Raw genomic sequence first — 24,510 nt, forward strand, 5'->3', positions numbered from 1 at the left:
GGTGAAACTGCCAGACTTTCCATCCTACCCGCTGCTAGCAAGTGTTAAAGTGCTGAAGTGGGCCCACAGGTGTGTCTGGTGCTGGAGCAGTTATGACAACAGCTGCTGGCTGACTTTGCATGGAAAACACCAATATGGAAAGCCAGGCTGTGACCTTGGAGTCACCAATCACCTCTCCCTCAGGTGAATCCCACCATGGCTCTCACCACTGCAGGGAAACCTCAGAATTGACTTTTTGACTGCTCAGATTCCTTCTGCTTTTTCAGGGTCAGGAATACAGGTCTGATCCCAGCACTCAGACACTGGGAATGGCCAGAGAGGCAGAGAACGCCTGCTTGCTAAGTCCTGGCACGGCTTCTGTTAAGACCATAGTGAGAATATTGCCGTGAAAGGCAGGAATCACTATGAGACAGGCATTCAGTTGAAACATTCTGGGCAGTACTCAATTCAGCAGGCACCAAAATGTTTCTCTCTTCTCCAGGAACCCATGGTAATGTGGCAAATGTTAACCCCAAGCTGTCTAAAATATACCTACTTTATTTGGAGGGTTTGCTAATTTCTGTGTTAAATATCTCCTGTGCCACAGATCATGACACTGGGAAGGTCTATTCCCCATTGCATAGTCCAATACACAGATAGCAGAGAGGTTAATAACCACAGATACAGGCAACAGCCAGGAAATCAAGTGCGTAGGGAGTACTACTAACATGAACTGATTAACTTTGCATTCAGTATAATTAGTTCAGCTAAGTTTGTGTAGCTTAATTTCTAATAGTGGGAGCATTTTAATGGCCAACTGCAAGTTTAACACCAATGGACTCAAACTGGGGTTTCTGATCTTATAGTTCTAGGGGGGAGGGGGTATCATTTGCATTTTAACCAGTATTATGACTCTGCTGATTCTCACCCGAAGAAGATGGATTCTAGGGAGTTGGGCGGTGGTACAGCGGAATAAGCACACGTGGCTCAAAGCACAAGGACCTGCATAAGGATCCCAGTTTGAGCCCCCGGCTCCCCACATGCAGGGGAGTCACTTCACAAGTGGTGAAGCAAGTCTGCAGGTGTCTATCTTTCTCTCCCCCTCTCTGTCTTCCCCTCCCCTCTCCATTTCTCTCTGTCCTATCCAACAATAATGACATCAATAACCACAACAATATTAAACAACAAGGGCAACAAAAGGGAAAATAAATATAAAAAAATAATAAAAATAAAAGAAGATGGGTTCTAAAATTGGGGCAGCTTGGAACATTGCTACTCATGACCACAGAATGCGAGCTCAAACCTACAGGGGTGCAGAGGTTACATAGGGTCCTAAGCTGAATGTGGGCCCCTGTAAATCCCAAATCAATGTGATTTACAGTCAACAATATTTATACACCTTTCCCATACTTGGAAGCTACTCTTCTCTCTGACCTAGCTTCGTAGCCCCTTTTCCAACCATGATAACCTCCCCAGACAATAATGTGGGTCCACCTTCATATCAGATGTCAAGCTCAGAAAAACAAACAAACAAACAAAAAAACCTAGTATAATCATGGGCCCTTTGTAATATAACTAAAATAGGCCTACTAGCTAGCTACAAAACAGAGACCTCCAAATCTTCATCTGCACTATTCCAGCCTCTAGGTTCATGAATAGTCAACAATTTGTTTGGCTTTATATGTTAACTCTTTTTTCAGCCACCAGGTTCCAGATACTACCATGATGCTAAACAGACTCCTCTGGGCAGACAACCCTATCATTGTGTCCTGGAGCCCCGCTTCCCCACAGCTCTGCCCAACTAGGGAAAGAGAGAGATAGGCTGGGAGTATGGATCGATCTGCCAACGCCCATGTTCAGTGGGGAAGCAACTACAGAAGCCAGACCTTTCCACTGTCTGTACCCCATAATGTCCTTTAACCCATGATCTCAGAGGGTTATGGAACAGGAAAGCTATCAGGAGAGGGGATGGGATATGGAGTTCTGGTGGTGGGAATTGTGTAGAATTATACCTCTTTTATCCTATGGCTTTTGTCAGTGTTTTCTTTTTATAAATAAAAATAAATAAAAATTAACATAGACTTAGTATATGATACAGCTGTCCTTTCTATAGGTATTTATCCAAGCTATACACACACACACACACACACACACACACACACACGCACACACACACACACATCAACTCAAATGACCATTGTGAATGGATAAAAACATGGTACAATAATACAAGAAATACTATTCAGCAATAGTAATGAATGAAAATGAATGCCACAACATGAAAGACTCTCTAAATAGTTATAAGGAATGAAATAAGCTAGAGTAAGAGTATTACATTACTTCATTTACATAAAATTCTAGAAAATGCATGCTAAGCAGATTAGTGATTGCCTGAGGATAAGCAGGAATAGAAGAATGAATGGTGGGAGGACAAAAAGATGCAAGGGAGATTTGTAGGGTAATATATATGCTTGCTGTCTTGATTGTGTTTGTTGTCTTGATTGTGTTGATGGATACATATAACAAATACATATACCAAGTTGTACACATAAAACATTACAATTAAACCTCGACAGAACTGTTAAGAAAAATTGACTTGATTCAGTTATTGGAGAACTATATATGTATCCTAAGAGGTGTCTATGAATTTAGCTTCCAAAAAACAAACAAGCTTTTGTTAAACGGGTCTTGCTGAATTACAAGTGAGGGTTGCCATGGGTTATTTGCTGAGGGAATTAGTTGTTTGCTCATGGAATTAGTCAATTTATAGAATGATAAGCTTGCCCACTAGTGCCATGTTTTCTCCAGCTTCTAGAATCTGTTTGTACTCTTGGTTCCCTACAACCCCTCCTTCATCTTCAAATACTTTAGTATTGCATCTTCAATTGCTTTCTAACTTTCCCTGTCTTCCTTCTCATTCTGAATGATCAGTGAGATTACATTGGAGTCATCTAGGTAATCCAGGATTTTTTTTTTTAATGTTAAAGTCAGCTGATTAGCAACTTTGATCTCATTTGCAAGTTTAATTCTTCCTCACCATGCAGTATAAAGATAGATTCTGGGGACCATTATTTTGTCTGTCACAGTATATCTGGCAATAATTTGGGTTTATGAATCTACATCTTCAAATGTAAAATTCATAAAATTAAACACCAAGCTATTTTTGATGAAAATTTGGTGATGAAATTAGATATGCTGTAGTTCTAAATATGCTGCATAAATAGAATGTAAAAATAACTCACTAATCATTTATTACATAGTAGATATATTTTTTGGATGTTATTAAAATAAAAGAGAAATCAATAAAGAAATGAGCAAAGGGTATTAAGACATTAATGAAAACAAGACAATCAATAATATGTCATATGATTTTTAATTTAAAAGGAATGTGAGGGGTGAGGGTAGATAGCATAACAGTTATGCAAAGAGACCCTCATGCCCGAGACTTCAAAGTCCTATGTTCAGTCCCCTTCACCACCATAAGCCAGAGCTAAGTAGTGCTCTGGTAAAAAAAAAAAAAAAAAAAAGAAAAAGAAAAAAGAAAAGAAAAGTGAGAAAGATCATCCATGGGAACACAGGCTTTACTATGCACAAGGACCTGGGTTCGGGCCCTTGGTGACCATATAGGAGCACCTGCAAGAGGAAGCTTCATGAGTAGTATGAAAATGATTAGTGTCTCTCTGTCTCTCTTTCCCTTTCTATTTCTTAACACACACACACACACACACACACACACACACACACACACACACACACACACACGGGGAGGGGGGTGAAGGGGGAAGAGAAAGGGATACAGAAGTGATAACATCAAGCAAGTACAGAGTCCCAATGACAATCATGGAAACAAAAACAAATAAATAAAAGGAAATGCTAATTGGGTGGTGCCTACAGGGCTAAACAGGGAAAACCTGTTTATCTCTTCTTACAATCACATTAAACAAACTAACAAACAAAAAAACCATGGACTAATCTGCTCAGAAACAGACCTGAAACCCAGATAAACAAACTTTCACAGCAAAGGGACAAAAGGATAGCACCGAAGGAGTGAGAAGACAGTTTTTTTTCTCTAAGAAACCCCGTGACACAACAAGAACCTACAATGGGAAAAAGAAATCTCTAAAATGTAGACTTTTACTCACTCTATTCTGGGGAGCCTGAGGGAGGCAGAATACAAACAGGGTTGACCTTCTTCCAGCTGAGTGCCAAAATCCTACAGACTAAGATAAGAACTGCTGATCACTAACTCCCCTTTATAGAAAAGTCCATGGTGCAAAGTTCAAGGACCGGTGTAAGGATCCCGGTTTGAGCACCCGGCTCCCTACCTGCAGGGGAGTCGCTTCACAGGCGGTGAAGCAGGTCTGCAAGTGTCTGTCTTTCTCTCCCCCTCTCTGTCTTCCCCATCTCTCTCCATTTCTCTCTGTCCTATCCAACAATGATGACATCAACAACAATAATAATAACTACAACAACAATAAAAACAACAAGGGCAACAAAAAGGAAAATAAATATTAAAAAAAAAAAAGTCCAGAGCCTGTCCATGCACAGTTGCATAGGAACCATCAGGACCTCCTTTGTATTCTCTTAGGAGGCAATAATGAAGCCTCACTGCCATATATGAGCCATGTAGAAAAGCACTTAGAGAGCCTGTATGATCTGGTAATTGCCTACCCACCCAGGCCATGCACAACCAACCCACCCTTAATTGATGGGCTCACTTGGCTTACCTGCTTTATTCACCATGTCGCCACCATCCCAGGAACAGAATTCTTATTTGAAGGAATAATGACTGAAAACTTCCTCTAAATTAGGTAGGTGATACTCAAATCCATACCTAAACTGATGCATCCTATAGCTTTAAGATCACTGAAGCAGTGCTGTAGATGTCTCTCTGTCTCTTTCTGTCATTAGGTTCCAGAGTTACTACTAGGGCTCAGTGGCTGCACAATGAATCCACTGCTCCCCAGGGCCATTTTTTTTCCTTTTTAGATAGGAACAGAGAGACATCTGCAGCATTGCCTCAATGCTCTTGAAGCTTCCCCCTTGAGCCCAGGTCTCCCAGTATGGTGATGTATACCACCACTTGACCCCAGGACACATTATAATTAAAATATCAAAGATAAAGGGAGAATCCTGAAAAGAAGAGAAAAGCAAAAAGGAACATAGGAGGGAACTCTATTTGTAGATTTCTCAACAGCCAACTCTAAAGGCCAAAAGAAAATAGCAAGATATGTTTTAAGTCTTGGATGGATGGGCTTCAAAAATATTTTACACAGTTAATTATAACTCAGATTTAAAGATGCAATAAAGAACTTTTCAGACATAGTAAAGTTAAGGGAATCCATTACCACTAAATATACCCCATAAGAAATACTAAAGGAAGTTCTAAAGAGAAATACTGAATGATCTCATTTATATGTGGTATACAGTGAATACAATCAAGGGAGTGAAACAAAAAATCAAGTAACAGCAAGTTTTTTAGAATCAGACTGTAGAGCTGTGGCTACTAATAGGGGAGAGAAGAGTGGGTAGCAATGTTTGGTAGCAGTGGCAGGGCAAATAAACTTTGCTGGAGAAACACCAGCTCTTTGGTAATGGGCATGGTGTGAAATTGTACTACTAAACCAAATGTTACCTCAGTAAAAACAAAGAGAAAAAAAGAATTGCTAATATTTAGTATTGGGGTTAACATGCAAAATTAGACACGCTCATACAATTTTGATTACATAGCAATTTGGTAAATTCTGAAAGCCATTTTGCGATGTCTAAAATGATTTTAAAGTTAAATACTCTTTTTAAAAAATTTTATTTATTTATTTATTCCCTTTTGTTGCCCTTATTGTTTTACTGTTGTAGTTATTATTGTTGTTGTCATTGTTGGATAGGACAGAGAGAAATGGAGAGAGGAGGGGGAAGACAGAGAGGGGGAGAGAAAGATAGACACCTGCAGACCTGCTTCACCACTTGTGAAGCAACTCCCCTGCAGGTGGGGAGCCAGGGCTCGAACCAGGATCCTTACATCGGTCCCTGTGCTTTGCACCACCTGTGCTTAACCCACTGCGCTACAGCCCGACTCCCTAAAGTTAAATATTCTTTAGCCTGGCACTGAATTGGAGAATCTGTTTGAAAAAAAAAAAGGACAAATATGCACAGACGTATGTCTAGTGACGCTCATTTTGGCATTTCCTCTATCAGAACAACAAAATGACTTACTTGTCCATCATTGAGAGAGTGATTTACTGGTGCTTTTCTCTGTATCTTTCTCTCTGTATTTCTTTTTTTATATATTTATTTATTCCCTTTTGTTGCCCTTGTTTTATTGTTGCAGTTATTATTGTTGTCATTATTAGAAGGACAGAGAGGAATGGAGAGAGACATGTGGAAGACAGAGAGGGGGAGAGAAAGATAGACGCCTGCAGACCTGCTTCACTGCTTGTAAAGTGACCCCCCTGCCCCCCTGCAGGTGGGGAACCAGAGACTCGAACCAGGATCCTTATGCCGGTCCTTGCACTTTGTGCCACCTGAGCTTAACCTGCTGCATTACCACCTGACTCCCTCTCTCTGTATTTCTCTCATTAAAATAAAATAAATAAATATTAAAAAATTTTGATTCTGACAGTTATATCAGAAAACCAGAAAGAGAGACAGGCTGAGAATATGAATTGATCTGCCAATGCCCATGTTCAGTGGGGAAGCAATTACAGAGGCCAGACCTTCCACCTTCTGCACCCCATAATGCCCCTGGGTCCATACTCCCAGAGGGATAAAGAATAGGAAAGCTATCAGGGGAGGGGATGGGATACAGAGTTCCGGTGGTGGGAATTGTGTGGGATTTTACCCTTTTTACCCTAATGGTATTATCAGTGTTTCCATTTTATAAATAAAAACTTAAAAAGGAAGAGAGAAAGAAAGACAGAAAGAAAGAGAGAGAGAAAGAAAGAAAGAAGGAAAACAAAAACCAAAACCCAGCAGAGTACACAAATCACCACACACAAGTACTAGTGTTCAAACTGCCCAGTCCCCTACCTGTAGGAGGGAAGCTTCACAGGTGGTGAAGTATCGTGGCACCTCTCTCTCTTTTTAAAATTTTATTATTTTATTTTTATTTGATAGGACAGGTACAAATTGACAAGGGAGGGGAAATAGATAAGGAGAGAGAAAGAGCAGTACCTGCTTGTGAAGCTTCTCCCCTGCAAGTGGGAAGCAGGGGCCTGAATCTAGGTCTTCACGCATGCTAGTGTGTGTGCTGAACCAGTGCTCCACTGTCCGGCCCCACATTGTGGCATGTCTCTCCATCTCTCTCTCTTTCTCTCTCTCTCTCTCTCTCTCTTTCTCTCTCCTCTCAATTTCTCCGTTTCTATCCAAAAAAAAAAAAAAAAAAAGAAAGAGAGAAAAGAAAACAAAAACAATGACTGCCAGGGATTGTATATTCATAATGCAAGCACCAAATACCAGCAATAACCCTGATGGCAATTAAAATAACTAAGTTCTTTGGGAGGTTGGTGGGTGGAGACACAGAACTTTGGTGGTGGGTGTAGTGTGGAAGTATAGGCTGTAATCTTACAATCTTGTAATCCATTATTAATGAGCAATAAAAAATAAATATAGATAGAGAAATAAAAAAGAAAATACATTTTTAAAAAGAAGAAAAAAGCCTTTGAATTATTAACTTAAAAAGGGGGGGCACCAGCTCCTCACTTGCAGGGGAGTCGCTTCACAAGCGGTGAAGCAGGTCTGCAGGTGTCTATCTTTCTCTCCCTCTCTGTCTTCCCCTCCTCTATCCATTTCTCTCTGTCCTATCTAACAACAATAACAACAATAATAATAGGGGGCCAGGCAGTAGTGCAGTGGGTTAAGAGCACATGGTGCAAGGCGCAAGGACAGGCATAAGGATGCTGGTTCGAGCCCCTGGCTCCCCACCTGCAGGGGGGTCGCTTCACACTTGGTGAAGCAGGTCTGCAGGTGTCTATCTTTCTCTCCCCCCTCTATCTTCCCTTCCTCTCTTGATTTCTCTCTGTCCTATCCAATAGCAACAGCTATAACAACAATAACAATAATAAAATTAAATTTTAAAAAAAGGGCAACAACCATGGGAAAAATCGCCTCCAGGAGCAGAGGATTCCTGGTGCAAGCACCAAGCCCCTGAAAAAAAAGGGGGGGGGGGGCACTAGAAAAAAATAATTGTATTGTTAAATGGGAATCTGGGGAATGTTACGCATGTACAAACTATTGTATTTACTGTTGAATGTAAAACATTAATTCCCCAATAAAGAAATAAATTATTTAAAAAAAAACTATGAATACCAAAGGAGACCACCTGGGACTGAAACAAGACAGGACTAGAACGACTACAGGAACCCACCAAATCATCGGTTCCAGATGCCACCAGGATGCTGGCCAGGCTTCCCTGGATTGAAGACCCCACCAATGTGCCCTGGAGCTCAGCTTCCCCAGAGACCCACCCTACTAGGGAAAGAGAGAGGCAGACTGGGAGTATGGACCGACCAGTCAATGCCCATGTTCAGCGGGGAAGCAATTACAGAAGCCAGACCTTCTACCTTCTGCAACCCACAATGACCCTGGGTCCATGCTCCCAGAGGGATCGAGAATGGGAAAGCTATCAGGGGAGGGGGTGGGATATGGAGATTGGGTGGTGAGAATTGTGTGGAGTTGTACCCCTCCTACCCTATGGTTTTGTTAATTAATCCTTTCTTAAATAAAAAAAATTTAAAAAAAAGAAAAAAGAAAAAAATAATTGTAACAATATTCCATTCCAATGTCTGTTACTGCCCTCTCTTAAGATAAATCTACAAGTTACATGTAAATACTCTGGAAGGGAGTGGTAAGGCAACTCTTATGTGATGTTTATATCAAAATAAGAAAATTAAACATAAAGGCTAAAAAAAAGACAGTCAGATAATTCAAAGGGCTCTGCCCACACTTAAGTAATGGGCTGTGCCATCTTTCCACTGTCACTCCCCTCACTTAACCTGTCAAGTACCAGACCAGCAAGTCCAGCGTTATATCCTTCAGCCCAGAATATCCATCTATTATTAACTCCAGGTAAAGGAGGGTGACCTCCTCCTCTCTATTCCTTCTGCAAACATTTGGAATGGCAGGCCCCTCAGCTTCCCTCACACTTAAGATCCAGTGATCTCTTAGTTTTCTCACCAAGGTCAGCCACAAGGCTCCTATTCTCCTGGAGAGGTTATCGTAGCTAGTTCTGGCAAAGAATGATCATCCGTTTTGGGATCAGCTCCCAGGGCACCCAGTGGTACAGAGAGCTGAGTTTGGTCCGGTCTGGTTTGAGTGTATGTGCGTGTGTGTGTGTGGGGGGGAGAAATCACAGGAACAATAAACATTTCGGTTTACCTGTCTCTCTTTGGATATATCTTGCTCAGAAATTGCTCAAGTATTAGAAAGAAGCAACATTTATTCTAAATCTGCTTTCAACCCCCACACCACTGCTCTAAACAGTAAACGTCTGGACAAGTTTGCCTCATCCTGCCTCAGTTTCCCTTTCTGATTAATGTGGTTCTCTGAGAAATGAATGGGGCAGAGGGAGCAGAGGTCCTGGTAGTCTAGATTTGGGTTATAACAGCCAAGGATGTCATGAGTGAGAATTTGGAGATCAGATTGAGTAACAGTCAATTCTGTGCAACCAAGTGTGTCTGTTTCCTCTTCTGTAATGTGGGTGTGTTTGGGGAAATTTCATGAGCTAGTACCAGTACACTGCCTGGTGAGAGTAGTGCCATTGCTGTGATTGGTGAGTTAGTACACAGTCAAGGAATAAAGTTTGCTTAGGATCATTTTATGAGGTTGGAACATACACAAGTAATTATGGGGGGCTAATTACTGTGACAATGCTATTGTCACTAGGAAGGACTCTGACAGTTCTTTATACAGAGATCTGGTTTCCTTCCTGTAAAAATGAGAGTGATAGGAGCAGGGTGGTGGTACACTGAACTGAGCACACCCGTTACTATATACAATGAACTGGTTCATGCCATTGGGCCCCATCTATAGAGGTAAGTTTCACAAACATTGAAGCTGTGTTGCTTCTCTCCCTCTCAATCTACCCTACCCTTTTCTTTCAATTTCTCTTTGATAAACAACAACAACAAAAATGACTGCCAGGAGCAGATAATTCCTTGTGCAGGCACCAAGCTTTAGTGAGAATCCTGGTAGCAATAAAAATAATAATAATAAGTCTATGGGGCTGTGAGATGGCACACCCAGTTGAACACACACATTACCAAGGGCAAGGAGTCTGAGCCCTCCTCCCACTCCATTCCCCCTCCCCACTTGCAGAGAGGACACTTCACAAGCAGTGAAGCAGGTCTGCAGGTATCTTATCTTTCTTTCTGCTGCTTTTTTTGTTATTATCTTTATTTACTGGGTAGAGACAGCCAGAAATCAAGAGATAAAGGGGAGATACAGATGGAGAGACAGAGAGAGACCTGCAGCCCTGCTTGCTTCACCACTTGCAAAGTTTTCCCCTTGCAGGTGGGGACTGGGGGCTTGAGCACAGATCCTTGTGCATTATAACACGTGAGCTCAACCAGGTACGCCAGCACCCAGCCCCTCTGCCTCTCTATCTCTCCCTGTCCTCTCAACTTTTCTCTGTCCTATCAAATAAAATAGGAAATAAAATAATAATTGCCTGGAGTAGTGGATTCTTAGTGCCAGCACTAAGGGATGCATTGGATTGACCTTCTCGTGGTGCATCCCGTGAGTACCCATTCATTGGGGAAACTGACGATCCTTCCTAGCTGAGTGAATCCACATGGATCCCAGTCACTTTCAAAGCCAGCAACAAGCAGCTCCTGACAGCTTTCAACCTGACCTGTTGACTGGCTACGGAAGAAGGGCAAATGCTAGAAGAAGAAGAAGAAGAAGAAGGAGAAGGAGAAGGAGAAGGAGAAGGAGAAGGAGAAGGAGAAGGAGAAGGAGAAGGAGAAGGAGAAGGAGAAGGAGAAGGAGAAGGAGAAGGAGAAGGAGAAGGAGAAGAAGAAGAAGAAGTGCCAGCACTCGTGCTGACGGCTCCATCTTAGCCGACTGGGCTTCAGCGAATGACCTCTCCCTATTATACGATCCCAAACAGCCAGGCTCTTTTCACAGTGCTAGATGGAATAAAGACTCGTCACCCGACCTGTGCTGGATTAGCACAGTCAACGGCCAAGCCTTTCCCGCTACAAGACAAGTTCTCAAGATCTTCCCACACAGTCATCACCGCCCAGCTATCATCCACATTAGTCTCCAGCTACCACTGATTCTGTGCTCGGAGAAACTAAGATGGAACTTTCGGAAAGCAAACTGGCGTCTGTTCAGTGATCTTACCAACAAATCTATTCCTGCAATTCCAATTAACTATCCCCTCTGAAGATTCCTACAGGCGCTTCCACCAAGCCATCTTCAAAGCAGCTTCCCAAGCCATTCCTCGTGGGAGACATGCTAACTATATGCCTTGTCTTGATGCTGAATGCGAGCAACTACTAAAGCAGTATGATGAGTCGGGCGACCCAGATGTGGCTGACATTGCCTCCCTGGATGCAGCACGCCAAGCCCGCTGGCAACAACTCACGGAAAGTCTGAACTTCACCCACTCAAGTAGGAAGGCCTGGAAGCTTCTTCACAGACTGGGTGCCGGTAGCCAATCCCCTCCTGTCTCCCATCCTCCCATATCTCCAAACTCAGTGGCCAGTCACCTAACTCAAGTTGGACGTGCTAAGATTGACCCAGTCTGGAAAAGAGAAATTTCCCATGAGTGGTCATCCCACTTCCGTTATCTTGTCCATCTCCAAAACTCTCTCCCTTTACACTGTCTGAACTGGAAGATGCTTTGAAGAGGGTTAAACTGGGAACGGCTGCTGGCTATGATAACATCACCCCAGAACTCATTCTTAACCTGGGTCCCGCGGCAAAGAAGTGGCTCGCTTCATTCCTGTCCCACATCTTGGAATCTGAGTCTATGCCCAAAGTTTGGCGTTGTGCGAAGTTATAGCGGTTTTGAAACCAAAGAAAGACCCAACACTGGCCGCCAGCTATAGACCAATTTCTCTCCTCTCTGTGTGTTACAAACTCCTTGAGAGGCTGCTTCTGTCACGTATTTCTCATCTTACAGAGAAATTCCTATCACCCGCCCAAGCTGGTTTCCGCCCAGGAAGATCTACCTGCGAACAAGTCCTGGCCCTCTCAACTTACATTGAAAATGGATTCCAGAAGAATTTAAAGAAGGGTGCTGTCTTTGTTGATCTCACAGCAGCCTATGACACGGTCTGGCACCGTGGTCTCCTAGTCAAGATCTCAAGATGCCTGCCTCCATGGGTGGCCAACACTATATCGTTTCTTCTCCAAAACAGAAGATTCCGGGTGCATCTGGGTGACAAGTCTAGCAGATGGAGACTTGTCTCAAGTGGCCTCCCCCAGGGCTCTGTTCTGGCTCCAATGCTATTTAATATTTACATCAATGACCTCCCAGAAACTTCTTCAAGGAAGTTCATCTATGCCAATGACATCTGCTGTGCAACTCAGGCATCCAAGTTCGACATTCTCGAGGAAACACTCACGAAAGACATGTCTCTGATATCTGATTACTGTAAAAAATGGTGACTAATCCCTAGCACTGCAAAAACGATATCATCTGTTTTCCATCTACACCATGCCTCAACCTCGCGTGAGCTTAATGTGCAGCTTGGCGATACGAGAATCCGGCATGAAGCCCAGCCAGTCTATCTTGGCGTTACTATCGATCGCACTCTGTCATTTCACAAACATCTCATAAAAACTGCAGCAAAGGTGGGCGCGAGGAATAACATCATTGGAAGACTCCTCATGGGGCGCGAGCGCTTCCACACTACAATCATCATCTCTGGCATTATGCTATTCCACTGCAGAATACTGTGCCCCAGTATGGTTCCGTAGCCCCCATGTCCACTTGGTCAATTCCAAATTATATTCCTCCATGAGGATAATTTCTGGAACCATCCGTTCCACCCCGGTTCCATGGCTGCCAGTTCTTAGCAACATCGCCCCGCCAGATATTCGTTGGGATGCGGCATCATCTAAGTTCATTTCCCACGTCTACGCTTGACTGGACCTGCCAATATACGCGGATATCTTCACCCACCCTGTCCAATGCTTGACGTCTCGTCACCCAATCTGGTCCCCTACACCTACACTGAACTTCTCTGTTCCAGTCTCTTGGAAACAGAGTTGGCAGTCAGCTGAGGTAAAGAACAAACACCTCATCACAGACCCCTGCAAGCGTCAACCTGGCTTTGACCTAGCACGCTATGATTGGGCCCTCCTCAATCGGTATCGAACAGGCCATGGCCGGTGCGCCGCTATTTTCCATCGCTGGGGAGCCAGAGATGACCCGAACTGCCCCTGCGGCTACAGACAGACTATGACCCACATAGTCAACGACTGCCACCTCTCCAGATTCAAAGGAGGTCTCGAAACTTTACATCAGGCTCAACCTGACGCTGTTGACTGGCTACGGAAGAAGGGCAAACGCTAGAAGAAGAAGTGCCAGCACCGAGCCCCAGCAATAACCCTAGCGGCAGTAGAAAGAAAATGGGAATAATAACCTGTCTTTCATTCCTCCCTGGGCTGTCTGTGCTAGTGCTTTATGAGTGTAATGGCTGAATGAATATGAGTATTTACTACAATTGCAATTTATAAACCTATTATGGTCACTATATCTGCTTATTTAGTTTGCTTCTTTGAACAATTCCCCCCTCCAATAAATAACTTCCCATGCCCAAAACATGAGGTGTGGTGTAGACTAAGGGGATAAATGGCTGCATTTGTCCATAGTCTACACTGGTAATCCTGTGCAAACTTCCTGGAGAATCTGAGGTGACTATATTTCTCTCACTAGTCTACAACAGTTCTGTGGTCTTCATACTCCAATTACTAATCACTCTCCAACCTGATCAAAAGTTGTCTCATCTTTCACCTTGTCTAGAGGGAGACTGTCTGAAGAAGAAACTTCTGAAATGCTTCTTAGTGAGTGGTGTGATAAGATTTTTCCACCAGCAGCATTTTGGAAAATGGCAGACACACTTTACAAAGCAATCACTCAGGGTTCCTTATCTCCTGTAATTCTGATAGTGGCCTTAGATCAATCTCAGAAAGCTTTAGCCATCTGACGCCCAACCAGGAACCGAACTGCTCTGAATTTTAAATAAATAACACAGGACAGAACGAAGTTCAGTGCCAAGTAAGGAAACATCCTCCCCCTTTCTTATCACACAAGCCCATAACCATAGCCTATTACTGTCCAAAATACAGCTATCTTAAAAAAAAAAAAGCAGTTTAAAAGTTGCAGACAAATTATTTCTTGCTTCATGCACCTTCCCTCCCTAATAAGTTGAGATGAGATGAGTCACTTGTTCAACCTCTCTCTTAGCTCAGGATTTGGCCCTGAAGCTTCTCCCAACAGACTGTAGAGTGATACTGTTGCCCAAGTGCATCTGGTATGCTCCATGCAGCCTCAAGTTTGGTCCAGCACTCTGTGTGTCATGGGTAATAGCTGGTCTTCCTAGAGATCTATCAAGTTGTGACTTGTGTCTCTCTTTTTTTATATATACTTATTTATTTTCCCTTTTGTTGTCCTTGTTGTGTTATTGTTGTAGTTATTGTTGTCGTCGTTGTTGGATAGGACAGAGAGAAATGGAGAGAGGAGAGGAAGACAGAGAGTGGGAGAGAAGGATAGACACCTGCAGACCTGCTTCACCGCCTGTGAAGTAACTCCCCTGCAGGTGGGGAGCTGGGGGCTTAAACCGAGATCCTTATGGTCCTTGTGCTTGACACCATCTGCGCTTATCCTGCTGCGCTACCGCCAGCTCCTGCAACAAGTGTCTCCTAGGGCAGAGTGTGGAAGGGATAGCACTATCTATGCTTTGCAGAAATCAGAGGCTTTAGGGTCTGAGCACCAATTCCATGCACACATCCTCATGGGTCATAGATCCCTGAAATATTTCTCTGCTGGGTCATCCTGTGTGGGTTCTGAGTTCACAAAATGACAGCTGAAATCCAAGGATGGGCCTGGGGCTTGGGACAAGGGATCTAACTTGGGACAGACTTGCAGCTAGCTCTAACTCTGGAATCTGGGCTACCAGCCTTAGGGGAAGTGGCTTTTCCAAGGTCAGTAGGTCTTCTCACCCAGGTCTGGGTTTTTTTTTTTTTTTTTTTTTTTTTTTTTTTTTTGTAATTTTCTCCCTCCTACAGGTTTTTCTTTCTTAAAAAAATATTTTTTAAACATTTATTTTATTTACTCCACTTTGTTGCCTTTGTTGCTTTATTGTTGTACTTATTATTGTTGTTGTTATTGATGTAGTTTTTGTTGGATATGACAGAAAGAAATGGAGAGAGGAGGGGAAGACAGAGAAGGGGAGAGAAAGATAGACACCTGCAGACCTGCTTCACTGCTTGTGAAGGGACTCCCCTGCAGGTGGGGAGCTGGGGGCTCGAACCAGGATCCTTATGCTGGTCCTTGCACTGTTTTTTCTTTTCTCTTTCTCTCTTCTTCCTTCTTTTCTTCTTTCCCCCTCTACTTTATTCAATAGGACTGAGAGAAATTGGGAGGGGGAGGGAGATATAGAAGGAAAGCTAAAGACACCTGCAGACCTGCTTCATGGCTTTCTCATGAATCATCCCCCTGTAGGTGGGGACTGGGGTCTCCAACTGGGTCCATGTGAGGGTCCTTACACATAGTAATATGTGTACTTAACCGGGTGTGCGATTGCCTGCTGCCCTCCCCCCACACACACACATTTTCGTCATTGCCACAAGGACCAGAGCTAATGCTGGGGATTGGTGCCTGCACAATGAATCCACTGAGCCCCACGGCCATTTCTATTTTCCATTTTAATTTTTTTCTCATTATTTTTTGGGTAGAAACAGAAATTGAGAGGGGAGAGGAAGACAGAGATGGAGAAAGAGACAACTGTATCACTGTTTCCCTACTTGTGAAGCTCCTGGTGGGGACTGGGTGCTTGAACCTGGGTCCTTGCACATGGTAATGTGTCTGCTCTACTGGGTACACCACCATGTGGCCCTTCTCCTGCAGGTAGTTTTATGCCACTTTAGGGCCTGACTGAGATGCCACTCTAAATCCTGTACCTGCCCCAAGTTTCTCCTGGGAGGCTAGCTCTTTAGTATAGAAGGTGCTGGTTCTATCTGGTCCCTCCCCTCACCCTCTTTCACACACACACACACACACACACACACACACACACACACACACACACACACAGAGTCCATGAGTAGTCCAGGGAGATGCAGGCATCTCCATACCCTGAGGTGTACTTCTTACATAGAGCCATCCCTGCCATGTTTCCGGGGCTCCAGTCTTTTTCACCGCATGACGGGTAGTGTTCCAAAGCCTAGCACTGCTGATTTAGCTGGCTGAAACTTTGGAGCACTCTGAAAGTTTGCCTCTGTTTGGAACACACCTCTTTGGGAGCATTAAAGCTGGGTCTCAGGGTTCCTGTTAGATGATAGGGCTCTCCCTTGACTGGAGTAGTACGTTTCTGTCATGTCGCTGTAGTACCTTGCTCTGGGGTGTGTGTGACTCTGATAAGGGGCCGCTATTTCACTGAGTTGAGAACAGGCTAGTCTGAGAAACTTGAGGAGGTTCTTTCACATTGGCTTGCTGAGCTGATGGCTGCCAAGAAGACAGCTGGCACTCTGCTGAAGAAGGCACACCTTGTCCTGACCTTCTGCATGGCTGCTGTTCACTCAGGAAATGCACCTATCTTCCTGGGCAGGCTGGGCAGGGAATCCCATGGTGCCTCCTCACCAAATCACTTCCATTTTGCTGATACACACTAACTTTTATTCCACAGATGTATCAGGGAGTCAAAATACTCCCAATATAATTAGAAGTAAGTTATGCCATTTAAGCAGAGAATGAAATGTTTTCCATGCTGCCTCAATGTTACTTGATGTAATTTTTCTGCCTAGTAGCAGACATAACTAATAATTTACCAGTTATCCAGCTATTACTGTAAGTTAACTGGGTTCAATGAAAGCCAAAGGATTGATCTGTTATAAGTGGGAGCCTTTTAAGTACTGTCAGCTAATATCTTTGCTGGCTTAAATTAGCAGACTCTGAGAGGAGCTCATTACACTGACATCAAGAGTCGGTGATACTGAAGCAAAAAACGAAGTCATTTTTAGAAGGCGGAGATCTGTTTTGTAGACAGCGAAACTCTGGGTGTAAAAGAATTCAGGGGTAAGTTGGTGGGGTAGCTCTGTCTTTATCTAAAAAACAAAAATTTTAAAGAGGGACTTAGGAGTGAGTAAGTCACTTTGCTATTTCTTTTTTTAAATTTTATTTATTTTCCCTTTTGCTGCCCTTGTTTATTTTCTTTTTATTATTGTTGTAGTTAGGATTGTTGTCATTGTTAGGACAGAGAGCAATGGAGAGAGGAGGGGAAGACAGAGAGGGGGAAAGAAAGATAGAGATCTGCAGACCTGCTTCACTGCCTGTGAAGCGACTTCCCTGCAGGTGGGGAGTTGGAAGCTCGAACTAGGATCCTTACACTGGTCCTTGCACTTCACACCACATGCACTTAACCCACTGCACTACCCACTACAGCCCAACTCCCACACTTTGCTATTTCTATCTGTATATTCCTGATTGTGTTTTCAGACCTTTTAGTAACTTGACTTTCTTTCCCTACAACAATGGCAAAATTTTGCTACATAATTATCAATTATAGATACTTGTAAAGCATTGCAGGTATTATTACTTCAGGGTAAATGACTTTCAGTACCATGGACCTACAAAATGAGCTTTAAAAAAAATATTTGGGAAGATAGGTAGATAGCACAGTGGTAAAAGTCAGAACTTATGTGCCTCAGGTCTCAGGTTTGATCCTCAGTGCCACATGTCAAAGCTAAGCAGTACTCTGGTACCTCACTCACCAAAATCAAAATAAATAAAGAAATGTCTTTAAAAGAAAAATACATCACAAGATACATGTTTTGGGATGCAGAAAAAATGTTTTTAACTAAATATTGTTTAAAAGTGAGTTGACTGCTGTTGCCAATTTTAATTTAGTGAATGAATTTCTGCTTGATTCAAACTCACTTGTTTAGGTAGTATTTTCATTTTCCACCACTTAATAGGAATTAACTTCTGGGAATTATAATTTTCAAATAGCTACAAAGATATATAGCTAAAATGCCCCCCCCAATAAGATATTTATGCCTAAATAAATGAAGACTCCCTTTTAATAAGACTCCAATGAGTCATTCTACACAAAAGAAGGATTTGAAGTTGTCTCCAAGGACATTTTAAACAAGAAAAATTGATTGTCTCGTTTTCTTCTGCAGCACTAAAAGTAATGTTAGTATCAGCCTCGATTAGCTCACAGTGATACCCTAATGTATGTATCCAATTACTCTTGAGTTCTCACAAGGTGGAGAGTAGGGCTTGGATGATGCTTCCGTGTTGTTACTTTATACTCATGCATGTTCCTTTGTGTTCTTTCTGAGTGCAGTTAGGTGAACTGGAATTTGCTTTGGCCAGTTCAACTATAGCAGCAATGGAGGTAATTCATTGATTGTTCTTCTATAGACAGAGATTTGCAAGTATAAAGAAAGAGGTGAATTCAACCTTCCAGGAAACCAGGGGCAAGTTTACTAATCTAAAGTGGATATATTGGAGATACTAGCTGCAAACAATACCTGTCTCCAACACCTATATCCATCAGCTCTCTTGTGACTAATAGTATCTCTACAAAAACCTACACCAAGTGTCATAGTTGTGTTCTACACAAAATGGTTATCTATGATGCTGAATGGCATCAAGAACAAAAATTTTGGGAAGATATCTTGCTCTGGCCAGGTCCCAAGACATGATCATCAGGCTTATGTTTTATTCATCCACCCAGAGAAGAATCTGTGAAAATCAGTGTGGTTTGACTGACTCTAGTTGTTATTCCTAAACTCCTTGTCTTTGAAGGTGTTCACTGATCTCTTGGCTTTGAGAGTTGAAAGGCTCTCACCATGAAGTCACTCAGTCTGCCCAGCACCAGAAACTAGAGCTCACCCCCTGCCTAGCAGATCACTTCGCTGGAACACAGTGTTTGTCACATATAGGAGTTGTGGTAACCCTCAAGCATCTCTGTCTATCCTGATCATGGCTTCTGGAGGGATGCATTGGATCGACCTTCTCGTGGTGCATCCCGTGAGTACCCATTCATTGGGGAAACTGACGATCCTTCCTAGCCGACTGAATCTACATGGATCCCAGTCACTTTCAAAGCCAGCAACAAGCAGCTCCTGACAGCTTTCAACCTGACCTGTTGACTGGCTACGGAAGAAGGGCAAATGCTAGAAGAAGAATGGCTTCTGGAGGTTCACTGACTAAATCTAGTCTTGGTCACATAAGGATGCAATACTTTATCTGATACCCTTCCCAAGAATTCTCTTCTTTAGATAATTTATTGAGGAGGAATAATTTATTGAGGAGGAATTCAGACTATTCTCTATCCTGGCTGCCCTATTCCTGTCATGCTGAAAAGCTGGTGCCTTGGAGGAAGACACCAGATATGACATGGTCTAACCATGGCAGAGCTCAGTAGGTTCCCAATACCTTTCAACTTCAGTACAAACCATAGTTGTCAGTAAAATTTTGGGCAATCATATCTCACTGTCACTGTGTAGTGACCTTTCAACTGTTTAAAACATGTAACTCTAGTGGGCCAGGCAGTGGAGCACTGGGTTAAGTGCACATAGTACAAAGAGCAAGGACCAGCACAAACCTGGAATCTCAAACATGAAAATTCAAAGCTCTAACAGTTAATATTATTTTCCCAGCTATCATTTGAATTATTCTTTTTTTTTTTTTGCCTCCAGGGTTATTGCTGGGGCTCAGTGCCTGCACCATGAATCCACTGCTTCTGGAGATGATTTTCCCCCCTTTTGTTGCCCTTGTTGTTTGTAGCCTTGTTGTGGTTATTACTGTTGTTGTTGATGTCATTCGTTGTTGGATAGGATAGAGAGAAATCGAGAGAGCAGAGGAAGACAGAGAGGGGGAGAGAAAGACAGACACCTACATACCTGCTTTACCACCTGTGAAGCGACTCCCCTGTAGGTGGGGAGCAGGGGCCTTGAACCAGGATTCTTACGCTGGCCCTTGCACTTTGCACCATGTGCGCTTAACCTGCTGTGCTACCCCAACCCCCTGAATTATTCTTAAATGACATCTCTCTGTCCTGTGTGGACAAGTGAATTTTTTGAACCAAAGGGAAATTTTATTTTACTTTATCTTAATGATTTCTCACAAAACTAGTTTATCAGTGTGTTCAGGGTAGTTTGACCATAGACTCAAGATTGTTTTTGAAACTCCTTCGTCGTCTTTCCCTTTCATCACTGTACATTTACTAAGAGGTTCTCTGTTTATTTTAATGTGATTAAGAAACAACACACAGTATGCCCTTATTGTCTCACAACACACAACTTTCCAGAGCAGAACAGTAAATGGGTTGAACTCTCAAGGGTCAGACTTGGAATCCACACAGCATCATGTCTTAGCAAGTGGGGCAAAGGCTGTTTCAAGTGTAGGGGGAAGGTATATATTCCATTTTTTGTTGGAAGGGGAGGGATGGGTGGCAGCCATTCTTGAAGACTATCTATCACACATCTTGTAGGGTTCCTGTAAGAATTCTTGCTAGTTAATGCATGCAAAGCACTTAGAACTGTGACTGGTTCACAGTGCATGTATTACTTTTATTTATATTCACTTTCAGGAAGGGCAGAGCCATGCTGCACACCACCGAGATTTTCTTGCTTAATTGAGCTGGGTGACTTGGTAAGCTTTCACTAGGTAGAGTTCCACCCAAAGGAGAAGTAATTACTAGATGTTTAATGTTATGTTCATCTCACTCACACTCTGAGAAACAGGTTCAGAAGAAAATATCAAATTATCTTCTTATATTAGTAGTTAGTCACCAGTGAAGCTAAAATCCAGAGCTCTGTCATTTTTTTCTATACCGTGAGGGATTCTGTGAAGCAACTCAATGAGTTCTATAGGCTAGATTAGAACCACAGCAGTTCTGAAACACAACATCTGGCTTGAAAAAGGCAATGTAGGGGCTGGTGGTGGCTCACTTGGTTAAGTGCATGTTTTACCATGTACAAAAACCTGGGCTCAAGTCCCTGGTTCCCCCTGAAGGGGAGAAGCTTGATGAGAAGTGGAGTATTGTTGCATGTGTATTCCTTTCTCTGTGTCTCTCTTTCCTTCTCTATCTCTCTGTCAAAAAATTCAGACAAAGGGGCTGGGTGGTGGCTCACCTAGTCAAGCACACATGTTACAGTGTGCAAGGACCCAGGTTCAAGCCCCCAGTCCCCACCTGAAGGGGGAAAGTGTTGCGAGTGATGAAGTAGTGCTGCAGGTGTCACTGTTTCTCTCCCTCTTTAATTCCCCCTCCCTCTTGACTTTTGGCTGTCTCTGTCCAATAAATAAATACAGATAATAATTTTTTTTTTAATTCAGGCAGGAGGGATGAAGTGATGTTGGCACTGAACCTAGGTATGGAACTTCGGTGATAAGAAAGAAAGAATGAATGAATGAATGAAAGAAGGGAGGGAAGGAAGAAAATGAAAGAAAGGGGCAATGTGGACTACATGCATCTTGGGCTATCAAAGTGAGTGTCATCTGGGGAGCCCCAAGAGTTCAGATGGCCTCCCCCCTTGCCACTTTCTGAATTTGCCACCTGCTTTCCACATTTCATTTTAGAAGCTTGCTTGTGCTTCTTAGGGACCTTCTACTTCAGGCCTTATTTATTTCACTTTACTTTACTTTACTTTATTTTATTTTATTTTATTTTATTTATAAAAAGAAAACACTGACAAAACCATAGGATAAGAGAGGTACAACTCTATACAATTCCCACCACCAGAACTCTGTATCCCATCCCCTCCCCTGATAGCTTTCCTATTCTTTATCCCTCTGGGAGTATGGACCCAAGGCCATTGTGGGATGCAGAAGGTGGAAGGTCTGGCTTCTGTATATGCTTCCCTGCTGAACATGGGTATTGACAGGTCAATCCATACTCCCAGCCTGTCTCTCTCTTTCCCTAGTGGGGCAGGGTTCTGGGGAAGCAGAGCTCCAGGAGACATTGGTGGGGCTGTCTGTCCAGGGAAGTCTGGTTAACATCATGCTAGCATCTGGAACCTGGTGGCTAAAAAGAGAGTTAACATATATAGCCAAACAAGTTGTTGACTAATCATGAACCTAAAGGCTGAAGTAGTGCAGATGAAGAGTTGGGGGGGGGGGTCTATGTTTTGTAGATAGCTAGTAGGCATATTTTAGTTATATTCCAAAGGGTTCAGACCTTATTATTATTTTTTTTAGTTTTTTTATATTTATTTTATTTATTTATTCCCTTTTGTTGCCCTTGTTGTTTTTTATTGTTGTTGTCGTTGTTGGATAGGACAGAGAGAAATGGAGAGAGGAGGGGAAGACAGAGAGGAGGAGAGAAAGATAGACACCTGCAGACCTGCTTCACCGCCTGTGAAGCGACTCCCCTGTAGGTGGGGAGCCGGGGTTCGAACCGGGATCCTTATGCCGGTCCTTGTGCTTTGCGCCAGACCTTATTTTAAGGGTAGTGTGAGCCTTATCTCTGCAAGTTTAGGCAGCACTATACAGTCACTACTCCTTGCAGCAGGAACCTAGGCCCCTATGTGAAAAATGAGGGGCTCAGAGGCTTCAATGATCTGCCCAAATCTATAGCTCCTAGGTGCTATGATGGGATTTGAACCCAGGTTCTCTGATTTCATTTTTTTTTCTACTATAGTATGTAATAAAGTATACAAACGTGGGAGTCAGGCGGTGACAGAGCGGGTTAAGCGCACGTGGCACGAAACTCAAGGACCTGCGGAAGGATCCCGGTTCTAGCCCCGGGTTCCCCACCTGCAGGGGAGTGGCTTCACAAGTGGTGATGCAGATCTGTAGCTGTCTGTCTTTCTCTCCCCCTCTCTGTCTTCCCCTCCTCTCTTCATTTCTCTCTGTCCTATCCAACAACGAATGACATCAACAACAACAGTAATAACCGCAACAAGGCTACAACAACAAGGGCAACAAAAGGGAAAATAAATAAATATATAAAAAAAAGTATACAAACTTACATTCTACCTTTATATGTACAACAGAGACGAAATATATTTACCCTTGTAAGGGTGTTGTGAGGGTCATAGAAAATTGAGAAAATCTATCTAAAAAGTGGTTGTTGAGTACCTGTCACATGTCAGGCACTGTTGTGGACACTGATGACACAGACAAAAAACAGACACAGCCCACAACAGACCTGGATAGACTTACACTGTAAGGGTGGTGGTAGGAGCAGTCAGCAAGCTCCTTGTCAATCATCAGGCACTTTGCAGAAACAATGATCTACTTTCCTACCAACAATTTAACACAAGATTGGGTCAAAGTGCTCACTCATTCAATTTACTTATTGTCTATCTAGTCTTCTATGTATTCAATTACTTAATTAATATAAACATTGAGTATTGCTGAACATCAATTATAAATCAGGCACTATGTTAGATGGTAGGAAAAAAAGAAGTTATAAGAAAGACAAAAATGTGGGCTAGGTAGTGGTCTACCCAGTTGAGTACACACAGTATCATGCACAAAGACTGGGGTTCAAGGCCACCATCTCCATCTGCAGGGGAGAAGCTGCATGAGTGGTGATGAAGTGCTGCAGCTCTCACTCTCTCTTTCTCTCTCCTTCTCTCCCTCTCAATTTCTCTCTGGCTTATCAAATAAAAGAAATTAAAAAGAAATATAGGAAGGAAGGGAAAGAAAAAAAATGAAAGCAGACAAGAGGGCGTATCTAAATTAAATTTGTAGTTCAGACTTGGGTATCAATAGCAGCAATAATCATAACAACAATAATCACAATGATCTCTGGGCGGTTTTGAGTGGCAGTTTACACATTGTGAAGGATGGTCAGTCAGGGCTTGCTAAATGGATTCCATCCAGTTGAGCTGAACTGACACCATCTGGAGGTGAAAGGGCCTAAGATGCAGGGGCTGCTCTGTGATATGCTCTGTGAGCATGGGGTGGGTTCTGACCAGCCTGACAGCATCTTAATCACAACCCCAGATTATGCTAGGAGAAGGGCCATGGAGGGCAGAGTCCTGAATAGCCAAAGTTGTGAGGTCCTGCAGGAGACACTGAACAGCTCAGAGAGCTGCTTCTGAGCAGCTGCTGAATCTCAGTCCAACTCCAGGCGCCATGATGGCATACCCATTAATTTAGGCCTGGTGCCAGCTCCCCAGCTCCCTCACCCCTCAAGTGGAGATAATCCAGGTACCCTCCTCAGAAGTAAGAGACAAAGGAACTAACTCATGATTGCTCTTTTTTTTTTTTCCTCTGTCATTTAATGTGTGAATTTTGAATAATGGAGGACAGAGAGGACTGGTTCTCTGCTGGAACTGCTCTGGGGTCAGAGAACCTCTCTTTATTCTTCAAAGGATTCCTCTTTCTTAAAGATTTCTGGG

At 43.0% G+C, this 24,510-nt stretch overlaps 1 protein-coding gene across 1 annotated transcript in view; it reads right to left on the minus strand.

Moving 5' to 3' along the window:
- The window catches only part of ARHGAP22 (Rho GTPase activating protein 22), a 240,466-nt gene that overhangs the window by 125,613 nt on the left and 90,343 nt on the right, over nt 1-24,510 (minus strand). The window lies entirely within an intron of this gene.

This window comes from Erinaceus europaeus, chromosome 1, assembly GCF_950295315.1.
Source record: "Erinaceus europaeus chromosome 1, mEriEur2.1, whole genome shotgun sequence".
NCBI classification, from domain to species: domain Eukaryota; kingdom Metazoa; phylum Chordata; class Mammalia; order Eulipotyphla; family Erinaceidae; genus Erinaceus; species Erinaceus europaeus.